This window comes from Cetorhinus maximus, chromosome 12 (genome assembly GCF_964194155.1).
Source record: "Cetorhinus maximus chromosome 12, sCetMax3.hap1.1, whole genome shotgun sequence".
Lineage (NCBI taxonomy): Eukaryota > Metazoa > Chordata > Chondrichthyes > Lamniformes > Cetorhinidae > Cetorhinus > Cetorhinus maximus.
In genome coordinates, this window is record NC_135890.1 from 28115750 (window position 1) to 28129579 (window position 13830).

The 13830-nt window shown below is 42.9% G+C and overlaps 1 protein-coding gene across 12 annotated transcripts in view; it reads right to left on the bottom strand.

Moving 5' to 3' along the window:
• magi2a (membrane associated guanylate kinase, WW and PDZ domain containing 2a) overlaps nucleotides 1-13830 on the bottom strand; it is a 959248-nt gene that overhangs the window by 792765 nt on the left and 152653 nt on the right. The window lies entirely within an intron of this gene.

Sequence of the window (13830 nt, forward strand, 5' to 3'; positions counted from 1 at the left end):
CCCAAGAGAATGAGGATGAAGGTATCGAACTCGGGGAGAGTGACTGAAAGGTTCTTAAGCAAATTGATATAGGGAGTGGCAAGGTATTGGAGGTGTTGGCAGGCTTAAAAGTGAACAAATCTCCAGGTCCGGATGATTTGTGTCCCAGACTGCTGAGGGAGGCAAGGGAGGAGATCGCAGGGGCTCTGACCCAAATTTTTAATTCCTGTCTCGCCACGGGGGAGGTGCCAGAGGATTGGAGAACAGCTAATGTGCTTCCCCTATTTAAGAAGGGTTGTAGAGATAAGCCAGGGAACTACAGGCCTGTGAGTCTTACGTCAGAGGTAGGGAAACTATTGGAGAAATTTCTGAAGGAATCCATCTCCACTTGAAGAGGCAAGGTTTGATCAGGGATGGTCAGCATGGCTTTGTCAGAGGGAGGTCATGCCTAACAAATTTGATTGAATTTTTTGAGGAGGTGACCAGGTGTGTAGATGAGGGTAGTGCAGTTGATGTAGTTTATATGGATTTCAGCAAAGCCTTTGACAAGGTCTCACTTATAAAGAAGGCAAAGACACATGGGATACAGGGTAAATTGATAAGGTGGATTCAAAATTGGCTTAGTTGCAGGAGGCGGAGGGTGATGACAGAAGGATGCTTTAGTGACTGGAAGCCAGTTTCCAGTGGTGTACCACAGGGATCTGTGCTCGGTCCCCTATTATTTGTCATTTATATAAACGACATAGATGACTGTGTGGGGGGTAGGATTAGTAAGTTTGCGGATGACACAAAGATTGGCGGGGTGGTTAACAGTGAGGTTGAGTGTCTTGGGCTACAGGAAGATATAGACGGGATGGTCAAATGGGCAGATAAGTGGCAGATGGAGTTTAACCCTGAAAAGTGTGAGGTGATACTTTGGACAGAGTAATTTGACAAGGAAGCATTCAATGAATGGCATGGCACTAGGAAGTTCTGAGGAACAAAGCGACCTTGGCGTGTGTGTCCATAGATCTCTGAAGGCAGAGGCGCATGTTAGTGGGGTGGTAAAAAAGGCTTATGGGACACTTTATCAATCGAGGCATAGATTACAAAAGTAGGGGGGTCATGTTGGAGTTTTATAGAACCTTGGTGAGGCCACAGCTGGAGTACTGTGTGCAGTTCTGGTCGCCACATTTTGCGAACGATGTGATTGCGCTGGAGGGGGTGCAGAGGAGATTCACCAGGATGTTGCCTGGGATGAAACATTTAAGTTATGAAGAGAGGTTGGATAGACTTGGGTTGTTTTCGTTGGAGCACAGAAGACTGAGGGGCGACCTGATTGAGGTGTACAGGATTATGAGGGGCATGGACAGGGTGGATGGGAAGCAGCTGTTCCCCTTAGTTGAAGGATCAGTCACAAGGGGGCATAAGTTCAAGGTGAGGGGCAGGAGGTTTAGGGGGATATGAGGAAAAACATTTTTACCCAGAGGGTGGTGACGGTCTGGAATGCACTGCCTGGCAGGGTGGTGAAAGCGGGTTGCTTCACATCCTTTAAAAAACACCTGGGGATGAGCACTTGGCACGTCATAACATTCAAGGCTATGGGCCAAGTGCAGGTAAATGGGATTAGGTAGGTAGGTCAGGTGTTTGTCACATGTCGGTGCACTGTGATTCTGCGATTCTGAATGAGTCAGCTTTCACAGCAATTCCAAGAGAAATCTCAATGAATTTGTTCTATGAACACAGAAACTGTAATAGGTTCCTAAATACCACCAAAGACTAAAATGTGAAATACATTCATAGACAGAAGCAGTTCATCAAAACCTGCATTGTGAATAAATTGACTTAATAATGGTGGTTTAATGGGTTCATGGTTGCCTACAGTACACACACTAGAACAAAGATTACAAGTTCTAAAAAGCATTGGAGTTGTTGCTAGGCAACCACCGTTTTCCAATTCAGATGCAAGGATTCCTTCCAGGGGAAAAAATGGCATTTTGTTAGTATTGTTACACTTGACAGCTGGAAAACAACACATTTTAGGTGTATTTTTTTTTGTTTTGTGTTTAACCTGGTTCCTCCTCATCCTTTCCTTGCAAACTCCAGATTGTGCCATCAACACCTATGATTTTCTGTGATTCTTTTTGTAAAAAGCATTAGCGATCAGCTCAGAATAGATAAAAGCTATCAGTTATTTCCAATAAGATGCTTCAGTTCCAAAGTGACAAAAATAAAATCAAGGTCCTAAAAACCTAGTACTGTACTAGAAACATGGTGTTACACTATTGACTCAGAGTTCCAGGGACGACTTTGTGTCAGTACTGAAATGCTTGCCTGCTGTGTACACATTGGGCTGTAACTTTCTTGGAGTGGCAATCAGCATCAGATTGCCACTCATTGCTCACTTACTTATGCCAAGTTTATTCAGTGCCTATCTCTCCCGACCTTCTGACTCAATCCGGGCGAGATCCAGGCAGTGCAGCTGTCTCCGAAGCCCAGCGTCACAGTCCAGCAAAGTTGAATTGAAGGAGAACACGCCACATTCTTACAGCACTAGCTGCTGCAAACAAGGTAAGTTTAAAAGGTCCAATTGAAATTGACAGGCCAGGGAGAATCTAAGTGCCTAAGGTAAGTGGATAGGATTTGGGCAGTGAGGAAGATTGGAGGTCAGGTGGAGATGGGGAAGGGGGTCGGACATTTGTGGGGGTTCGAACATCAGGAGGGGATGGAGTGGGCCGGACATTTGAGGGGCATGGGGATGGGGTGGACATTTGGGGGTTGGGGCAGAGGTCTGGTCAGTCCTGTGGGGGTGGGGGGGGAGGTGAGACGGGGCGGTATCGTGTTGGGCCTGCGGGGTGTGGGTGTCCATTTGGGTCGGGGGGGTCAGTCAGGCTCAAGGGGGTGGGGAGATCAGGTGAAGATTCCCGTGCGGGTGGGGAAATCCCATGGGGGGGGTTGGGGGAATCCAGTCCAGTGGGGGACCGGTCTGGGTCTTTACAATAGTTACCCAGAAGTCAAAAGAGGTTTTAATTCTTCTAATTTTTTCTGAATACCTATTGGTGTAATCCTGTCAGAACCATCCAAAGTTTGCGTTTTAAATCGCATTTTCAGACAGTTCACAGCACAGGGCAATTGCCCAGAAGGAGTTTGCACTTCTGGGCAATTGCCGTGCAAGTGCTTACCTGTGAAGTTCAAAGAGGGATTTCCCAGTGCTTCTTTGAGGTACATCCCCAATCCGACGTAGAGGAGCTCTGAAGTTACGGCCCATTTTATTTCGCTATTGGGTGGTCTGGTAGATCTGCTTTTTGAGGCGGGAGAAGGGAAAGCACCAATAAAGACAACAGAAAGAAGAGCGTAATGCAGGAAGCCCTGCCCATGGTGTGCGTTCAGAAAACAAGTTTCACACTTAAACATGATTTAGCTGTATTCTGTGAAGCGTCTGCACTTCAAGGAGGCTGTGAAAGAGCTCTGTCTCCTGGATAACACTGCCTGTGGCTGCCACAAAAAGATCCTTAACTTTATGCAACCAGATTGTTCAAGCTGGCATCAGCAGCACCTTGCAGTTCACTGCAACAGCAGGGAGGTGATTGAGGCTCTCTACTGGAAGAAGAACACTTACATCTCCCTCATCACGAGTTGAGTGAAACAGGACAAGGTTAAAACGCTTTGAATGCATTGCAAATTCCCCAGGGTGCAAGGGTTGCCAACCCTCCAGGATTAGCCTAGAGTCTCCAGGAACTGAGGATCAATCTCCAGAACATTGCTGTGTGCAACCCTAGAGAAAAATCATTGGAACATTAAAAAACATTGTTTCCCCACCACCCCCCTCCCCATTTTCTTTGAACACTTCCCTTTACCAGATATAAAAGTATTGAAAATGGTGGGGTGTGGCAGGTGGAGGGGCAGTGAATATTTGGCTGACAGCTAAGGCATCAACTAATTGGGTAATCAGTCTTTTTGCTTTCCAATTTGTGTAGGAAGGCAGTGCATCATAAGGATGGCCGACTAATAGCTGGAGCATGGGGACAAGTCACATGATAAAACCTCCAGGAATACATTTAATCATAGCTGGCAACCCTGCAGGGTGCAAGGGCTGCACTCAAATCACCCTGCCTGCTCTCCATCATCAATCTGGCATTATCCTGAACAACAAGGGCTATCACTATCAATGTCCAGTTTACTTGCGACCACAAGCAGTGCATAATACAGATCTTGCCCGATTTCCCGGCAGCAGCTATGATGCCTGTCCCCCACGACAGTCCTCTATCCCATCCAGACCTTCAGGTCAGAGGCTGCTACGCTCCAGACATGATTTTATGATTCCTGTAGGTAGGACCTCTGATACCACTGATCAGGCAAAGCCCAGAGATCACTGCTGAAATACTTTTACTCCGAACAGTGTGTGCACACGGAGAACTCAGGTACCATATGACCAAATTGTATATTTACTTCAGCAAATACATTTTTTGCTTTCCCAAGTGAAAAGAATTTTTAAAATTGAAAAAACTCAACCTATTGATGGAAAAAAGGCCATCACTCACCAGTCACTTCTCCTTCATGCAATCCTTTCCACTTCCCTTTATGCCATGTGCTCCTCTCCTTTTCACCACGCCTCACTTTCATTGCCTCCTCTCCCTTTTTTTATTCATTTGTGGGATGTGGACATTGCTAGCTAGGCCGGCATTTATTGCCCATCCCTAATTGCGCTTAAGTAGGTGATTATGAGCTGCCTTCTTGAACCGCTGCATCCATGTAGGTATACCCATACTGATGTTAGGGCGGGAGTTCCTGGATTTTGATCTAGCGACAGTGAAGGAACAGCAATGTATTTCCAAATCGGAATGTTGAATGGCTTGGAAGGGAACTTCCAGGTGGTGGTGTTCCCATGTGTCTGCTGCCCTTGTCCTTCTAGATGGTAGTGCTCATGGGGTTCAAGGTGCTGTCTAAGAAGTCTTGGTGAATTCCTGCAGTGCGTCTTGTAGATGACACACACTGCTGCCACCATGCATCAATGATGGAGGGAGCGAATGTTTGTGGATGGGGTGCCAATCAAGCGTGCTGCTTTGTCCTGGATGGTGTCCAGCTTCTTGAGTGTTGTTGGTCATCCAGGTTGGTGGTGAGTATTCCATCACACTCCTGACTTGTGCCTTGTAGATGGTGGACAAGCTTCGGGAAGTCTGGAGGTGAGTTACTCGCTGCAGGATTCCGAGCCTCTGACCTGCTTTTGTATTTATATGGCTAATCAGTTCAGTTTCTGGTCAATGGTAACCCCTAGGATGTTGATAGTGGAGGTCCAGTGATGGTAATGGCATTGAATGTCCAGGGGCAATGGTTAGATTCTCTCTTGTTAGAGATGGTCATTTGCTGGCACTTGTGTGGTTCAAAAGTTACTTGCCACTTGTCACACCTGGATATTGTCCAGGTCTTGCTGCATTTGGATATGGACTGCTTCAGATTCTGAGAAGTCACGAATGGTGCCAATCCCTAATTGCATTATCCTCCTGTCTTGCTCTACCAATCTACAGCACCAATCTGCAGTTTAAAAAAGTACAAGTGCTGGGAAACCAGCAAAGGAGGACAATGATAGTGATCCCAAGAGTCAGCAACAGAAAGAAACATGGTAAGAAGCCTGCAAACAGAGGCTCTGCAATAGGCAAATCACAGGAAACACCTGAGAGAGGCAGGAGTACAGGTCCACATAAGCAGCAGACTGAGTAAAACATTTTAATATTTTCAGTTCAAAGGTTATGAATTTAAAATAACATTTACCTGCAGTAAACACGATGGCTCATAGTAAATAAACCTATCTGCAGTGCCACCTAGTGAAATAGATCTGGGAGATGGAGCTTGGAGCCAAAGGCCAGCAATGTTACCAGTTAATGCTGGAGGACCAAAAGGCAAGTTGAAAGTAATCAGAGGCATGACAAAATTGTAACAGAGGAAATAGAAATGATTTTAAAAATTGGATGCTGAACTCAAAACTTTTAATATATTAAAAATCAGTCTCCTGTAACATGATACACGGGGAGTCAAAAGCAATGCTGTCTAAGGGTCAAAGCAGTTAAAGGCCCAAGGGATAATTAGACCACGGTCTAGGGGAGATTGCAACACCGAGGCCAATTGGAGAAAAAGAGAGTTTGGAGCATGAAACAGGGAAGATACAGCAAAGTTAGATACTGAATGCAAAGTGGCGAAGGGCTATGGAGTGGGGCGCAACAAGGGAAAAACTAGCTTGCAATTAGAGATTGAGCTCAAGAGAAAATGTACAAAAGTATTAGAAAACAAAGGTAGAGAAATAGCAGCTGATCAGAGGAGAGTTTGAAAACTGTTCGTGGAGGGGAATTCAAGGGGTGCCAATGCTGGGTTAGGAGTCTAAAAAAATGGGTTGCATTGTTGTACTTGGTGACAACAGTACGCTAAACTTAAGGGGAAACAGAAGATGGAACTAATGTGGGAATCAAGATAGGAGAGGAGAGAGGAAGAAGTCAGAGGGAGTGGAAGAGGAAAGTAGGTAGGACTGCTACACAGGAAGGGAAATCAGTTGAAAGGAACAGGATGGAAGGCATTAGTAGGCAGAAGAATTGGAAGAAAGGAAACATTTGGCTATTAAAATGTGTATATTTAGTGGCTTTGGAAGTCCCTTTCAAAAAACATACTATTTACTATAACTACATTTTTTTTTAAGAGACTTCAAAATCTGAAGGGCTCTGCCTTTTTAATTTTAGGGCACAGAGAACCAGGGACAGAGAACTGGGAAGATGACAAAGGGGAATGGGGAAATATCAGAGGAGAGCCATACCAAGGCAAGGATCTAGCAGAAGGAAGCTGAAGCACAAATACTTGTTGTGGAATAAGTGCTGCATGAGGGAAAGCGGGACAGCCAAGGAATGCCAAACTGTGTCATTTTAGTTACATTAATGTAGTCTATTAAAATAACTAAAACCTTCAAGTATACAGCCATGAGTCAAATGATACAGGTGAGAGATAGTCAAGGTGACAGGCATGATATTGAAACAAAGAAACAAGGGTGGAGGGGGTGAGAGAAACATAAAACATAAATAATTATTCAAAAATTTAAAAGCCAGAGAACAAGCTTATACTAAACTTACCAAGAGGGGAAACCTTCTTCCTGAATTCTCTACCCGAAGGCAGGTGCAACCTGCAATGCTACAACCTCCGCCATGGGTAGGGCAAGGAGGCACTTCCAGAATTCATCCCAGCTGACATGAGGATCGAATCCCATGCTGTTTGGAATTAATCTTATCCACACCAGCTATCTAGCCAACTGAGCCAACCCAAGGGGTCTGAGTTGCTGTGGAAACATGCACTTTTACAGGCATGTTGTAGCCTGGACGATGGTAGAGGCTCCAATTTCTTTCCATCACATGGCTGACCAGGAATCTCTCCCGCTCTTTCCACTTGCCATTGGCGTTTGTTGGAAGGATTCGGGTGAAGGGAGAATTAGGAATCTAAAGAGAAATGTCGAGGTCGAGAACGGTGAAGCAATGTGAGTAAAGACAAACAGAGTGGGACAGGAAGGGTCAGAGATTTTAACAAAAAATGTACATCGGCAAATAAGGACATTGCAGGGAACAGAAGTAAAAAATTGAAATTAAAGATTTTTTACCTGAATGCACGAGCAACTGCAATAAGATAGATGAACCAGTGGCACAAATAGAGGTAAATGATTTGGATTTAATCGCCATTAGAGACATGGTTACAAGATGATCAAGGGTAGGAAGTTAATATTCCAGGATACACAATATTTTGGAAAGACAGACAGAATGGCAAAGGAGGAGGGGTAGCCATGATAGTAGAAGATGACATTAGGACATTAGTGAGAAAGGATCTGGTGACTGAAGATCATCAAGTAGAATCAGTATGGGTGGAAATTAGGAATAGCAAGAATCAGAAAACATTGTTGGGAGTAGTTTATAGGCCCCCTAACAGTATAGTTATACCATTGTGCAGAGCATTAAACAAGAAATTATTGGAGCTTGTAACAAAGGAGATGTAATAATTGTGGGGGACTTTAATCTTCATATAGACTGCGACAATCAAATTGACAAGAAAAGATGATGAGTTTGCAGAATGATTTTTTGACAGTTTCGTGGAGCAATACATTGTGGAACAGACTAGGGATAAAGCTATCTTAGATCTAGTATTGTGTAAGGAAGCAGGGTTAATGTAGTAATGTTGTAGTGGAAGGTCCACTGGGAAATAGTGATCATCAGGCCATTCGATTCCATGTTAAGTTTGAAAGTGACATATTCCAATCGCAAACAAAAATCTTAAATTTAAACAAAGCCAATCGCATAGGCAAGAGGGGAGAACTGGTTAAGCTTAATTGGTACAAGGCATGGAGATAAATAAACAGTGGGAAACATTTAAAGAAATAACTCAAAATCTTCAATAAAGTACATGCCATTGAAAAACAAAACCCCATTCGTGACTCACTCAGGATGTTAAGGATAGTATCAGATTAAAAGAAGAGGCTTACAATGTTGCAAAAAACAGTAGCAAGTCTGAGGATTGGGAGTATTTTAGAAACCAGCAAAGGGCCACTAAAAGTTGATAAAAAGAGAAAAAATAGAATATGAAAACTAAGCTAGCCAGAAATATAAAGGTTCTTAATGTGTTTTTATAAGTGCATAAAGAGCAAGACACTAACTAAATTAAATGCTAGGCCCTTAGAAGCAGAGACAGGGGAAATTATCATGGGGAATGAGGAAATGGCAGAGGCATTGAACAAATATTTTGTGTCTGTCTTCACATTAGAAGACAAAGGTTTTATACCAGAAATAGAGATAGTAATCTAGGGGATAAAAAGTGAGGAAATTAGGGAAATTAATATCAGCAGAGATAAAGTATTGGCAAAACTTAAGGGACTAACATTCTACAAATCCCCACGACCTAATGGCTCAAAAAGATAGCTACAGAGATAGTGGATGGCTATGATTTTCCAAAATTCCTTAGATTCAGGAGAGGTCCCATTGGATTGGAAGGTGACAAACATTACACCACTTTTCAAGGAGGTGGTGGGGGGAAAAGAGAGAAAACAGTGAAATACAGGACAGTCAGCCTAACATTAGTTGTTGCCAAAGTGCTGGAATTTATTGTTAAGGAAGTCTTAACACTGCATTTAGAAAAGCATATTATGATTAGAACAAGTCAACATGGTTTTACTAATGGGAAATCCTGTTTGACAAATTTATTAGCATTTTTTGAGGGTGTAACTAATAGGGTAGATAGAGGGGAACCAGTAGATGTAGTATGGATTTCCAAAAGGCATTTGATAAGGTGCCACAAAAGGTTAATAGGCAAAACAAGGACTAATGGAGCTAGGGGTAATATTTTAGCATTGATAGAGGGTTGTTTAACGGTTAGAAAGCAAAGAGTGGGCATAAATGGAGTCTTTTCAAGTTGGAAGACAGTGCATAATAGAATGCCACAAGGATCAATGCTGCAGCCTCAGATATTTACAATCTATATTAATGGCTTAGACAAAGAGGCAGAGAGTAATATATCTTTGCTGATTACAAAGAGCTAGGTGGGAAAGTAAGCGGAGGGGAGGACACAGAAGCTGAAAAGAGTTATATACAGGTTAAGTGAGTGGGCAACAAGATGGCAGGTGGAGTATAATGTAGAGAAGTGTGATGTTATTCACTTTGGTCATAAGAATAGAAAAGGAGAATTTTTTTTAAAAAAGGTATGAAACTTTAAAGTGTTGGTGTTCAAAGGGACTTGGGTGTGCTTGTAAAGGAATGCAGGAAGTTAGCATGCAGGTGCAGCAAGCAATTAGGAAGGCAAATTACATGTTGGCTTTTATTGCAAGGATATTGGCGTATAAGAATAAAGAAGTGTTGCTGCAATTCTACAGGATTTTGGTGAGACCACATCTGGAATACTGTGTACAGTTTTGGTCTCCACATTTAAGAAAGGCTATACTTGCATTGGAGGTGGTACAGCAAAGGTGCACTAAATTGGTCCCTGGAATGAGGGGTTGTCCTATGATGAGAGACTAAGTAAATTGGGCTTATATTCTCTGGAGTTTAGAAGAATGGGAGGCGATCTCATTAAAGCCTGAAGGAGCTTGATAGGGTAGAAGCTGCGAGATTGTTTCCACTGGTTGGGGAGTCTAAAACATAGGGGCACAGTCTCAGGATAAGGAGCCGATCATTTAGGACTGATAAGAGGAGAAATTACTTCACTCAAAGGGTTGTGAATCTTTGGAATGCTCTACCCAAGGGTTATGGATGCTCCATCATTGAATACATTTAAAGGCTGGCATAGACAGAATTTTGGTCGCTCAGAATTAAGGGAGATGGGGAGCAGGTGGGAATATGAGTTGAAGCCCAAGATCAGCCATGATCATATTGAATAGCACAGCAGGCTCAACAGACTATATGACCTACCCCTGCTCCTACTTCTTGTGGGTTTATAAGTTGCCACCCAACCTATTTGGCTGCATTATGAATGCACCTTCCTTGGCCATCAAGTCCTGGAATGGGACTTGAACTCAGAGCTTCTGGCTCAGAAGCAGGTATGCTACCCACTGCGCCACAGGATCTCCTCTGAGGGGAAACTTACCTTGAGGGGAAAAAATCAAGATGGCATTGGAGCTGGAGGGCAAAGTTGAAAAATTTGCTTGGCAGTGCCATCCAGTGGCAAGAGCCTGCAACTGCATGCAGACACAAGGTTCTTTTAACGTTCAAACTATAGAGCATTACTGGGTTTCATGACAACCAAATCTACCAAGCTGGAAAAATCTTAATCCAGTACCAAAAAAGGTTAAATACAAATGTATCTGGTACGTGTGGGCAGATGTAATAATGAAAACTCCATTGGAACTAGTTGCAGAGGGGAAGAAACAACAATCACAATCATAGAATGGTTACAGCACAAAAGGCCTTTCAGCCCATCATATCTGTGCTGGCTCTCTGAAAAAGCAATTCACCTAATGCCACTCTCCAGCCTTCACCCTGTAGCCCTGCGCATTGTTCCTTTTCAGATAATAACTCAATTCCCTATTGATTGCTTTGGTTAAACCTGCCTCCACCACACTCAGGAAGTGCATTCCAGATCTCAACGATTCGCTGCGTGAAAAAAAATTTCCTCATGTCACCATTGCTTCTTTTGCTACTTACCTTAAATCTGCGTCCTCTTGTTCTCGATCCTTCCACTAATGGGAAATAGGAACAATTTTTCCCTATTTGCTCTGTTTAAGCTCCTCATGATTTTGAGCACCTTTATCAAACCCCCTTCATTTCTATTCTTCAAGGAAAATAGTCCCAACTTCTCCAATCTATCTACGTAACTGAAGTTCCTCATCCCTGGAACCGTTCTCATGAATCTTTTCTGCACTCTCTTTAATGCCTTCACATCCTTCCTGGAATGTGCCCCCAAGGACTGGACATACCACTCCAGTTGAGGCCAAACTAGCATTCTACACAAGTTTAACATAACTTCCTTACTTTTGTACTTTATGTCCCTATTAATAAAGCCTGGGATGCTGTATACTATATTACCACTCTTTCAACCTATCCTACCAGCTTCAATGGTTTATGCACATATACAACCAGATCCCTCTGCTCTGCATCCCCTTAGAATCAAACTCTTTGTTTTATATTGCCTCTCCATGTTCTTCCTACCAAAATGAATCTCTTCACACTTCTCCGCATTAAATTTCATCTGCCAGTTGTCTGCCCATCCCACCAACCTGCCTATGTCCCTTTTTCTATGCTATCCTCCTTATAGTTCGAAATACTTACAAAGCTTTGTGCCATCTGCAAATTTTGAAATTGACCAAGTTCTCGGTCATTAATATACTTCAGGAAGAGGAGGGATCCTAACACTGACCCCTGGGGAATTTTGCTATAAACCTTACTCCAGTCTGAAAAACATCCATTAACCATTACTCTGTTTCCTCTCACTTTGCAAATTTTGTACCCATGTTGCTACTGTCCCTTTTATTCCATGAGATCTAAATTTTCTCTTTAGTCTGTTTTGCAGCACTTTATCAAATGCCTTTTGGAAGTCTGTGCGCACCACATCAACACCATTACCCCCATCAATCCTCTCTGTTAACTCATCAAAAAAACTCCAGCAAGTTAGTTAAACATAATTTGCCTTGAACAAATCCATGCTGGCTTTCCTTAACTAACTCACATTTACCAAAATGACTATGGATTTTGTCCCTAATTATTGTTTCTAGAGGCTTCCCACCGAGGTTAAACTGACTAGCCTGTAGTTTTTGGGCTTATCTCTTTACGCCCTTTTTGAACAAGGGTACAACATTTGCAATTTTCCTGTCTTCTGGCATCACCCGGGTCAAAGGAAGACTAGAAAATTATGGTCAGTGCCTCTGCAATTTCCACTCTCACTTCCCTTGGATGCATCTCATTCTGTCTTGGGTGCCTGATTAACTTTAATTACAGACAGCCTATCCAATACCTCCTCATCATCAATTTTAAACTCTTCAAGTGTCTGAATTACCTCTTCTTTCATCATGACTTGCACAGCAGCATCTTCCATGGTAAAATGCAGTAAAAGTATTCATTTAATACTTCAGACATGCCCCTGCCTCCATGTGTAAATCCCCTTTTTGGTTCTTAATCAGCCCCACTCCTCCCTTTTACTATTTATATGCCTAAAGAAGAACTTGAGATTCCCTTTTATATGGGCTGCCAGTCTCTTTTCATACTCTCTCTTTCTTTTTTCAATTGCCCTCTGAATCTTCTATATTCAGCCTGGTTCTGTTTGCTGCTGTTTGCTGCTGGAAGCATAGAACCATAGAAAAGTTACAGCACAGAAGGAGGCCATTCAGCCCATCTTGTCCATGCCAGCCCGAGGACACCCAGGTGCCCTTTCTAATCCCAACTTCCTGCACCCGGCCCATAGCCCTGCAGCTTACAGTACTTTAGGTGCAGATCCAGGTACTTTTTAAAAGAGTTTAAAATTTCTGCCTCTACCACCAACTTGGGCAGCGAATTCCAGACACCCACTACCCTCTGCGTAAAAAAGTTCTTCCTCATGTCCCCCCTACACCTTCTGCCACTTATCTTGAATCTATGTCCCCTGGTTCTAGAATTCTCCATCAAGGGAAATAAGTTTATCCTGTCCACTCTATCTATTCCCCTCATAATTTTGTACACCTCAATCAAGTCACCTCTCAGCCTTCTTTGTTCTAAGGAAAATAACCCCAACCTATCCAATCTCTCCTTGTAGCTACACTTTTCTAACCCTGGCAACATTCTTGTAAATCTCCTTTGCACTCTCTCCAGAGCTATTACGTCCTTCCTGTAATGTGGTGACCACATCTCAAATGTATTTTCTACTTGACATAACATAAGCACAATTTTTCTTCTCTATCTTAATTTCTATCTCGTGTCAGGCTCTGGATTAATTTGCCGTACTTTTTCCCTTCATGGGAATATACCTTGAACGTGCCCAAACTCTCTCTTCTTTAAATGCAGCCCATTGTTCAGTTATAGTTTTGCCTGCCAACCTTGGATTCCAGTTTATCTGGGTCAGGTCTGTTCTTACCCCATTGAAGTTGGCTTTCCCCAGTCAATTATTCTTATTCTAGACTGTGTTTTGTCCTTTGCCATAACCAGCCTAAACCTTATGATACAATGATCACTGTCCCCTAAATGTTCCCTTTACTGACACTTGATCCATTTTGCCCACCTCATTCCCAATAACCAAGTCCAGGCAATACCTCCTTTCATGTTGGACTGGAAACATGCTGCTTTACACTACAACTAACCCAGTCTATATTCAAATAATTAAAGACCCCATTATAACAACCCTATAATTCTTGGACCTCTATAATTTCCTTGCAAATTGTTTCCACTACATCTTTCTCTCTAT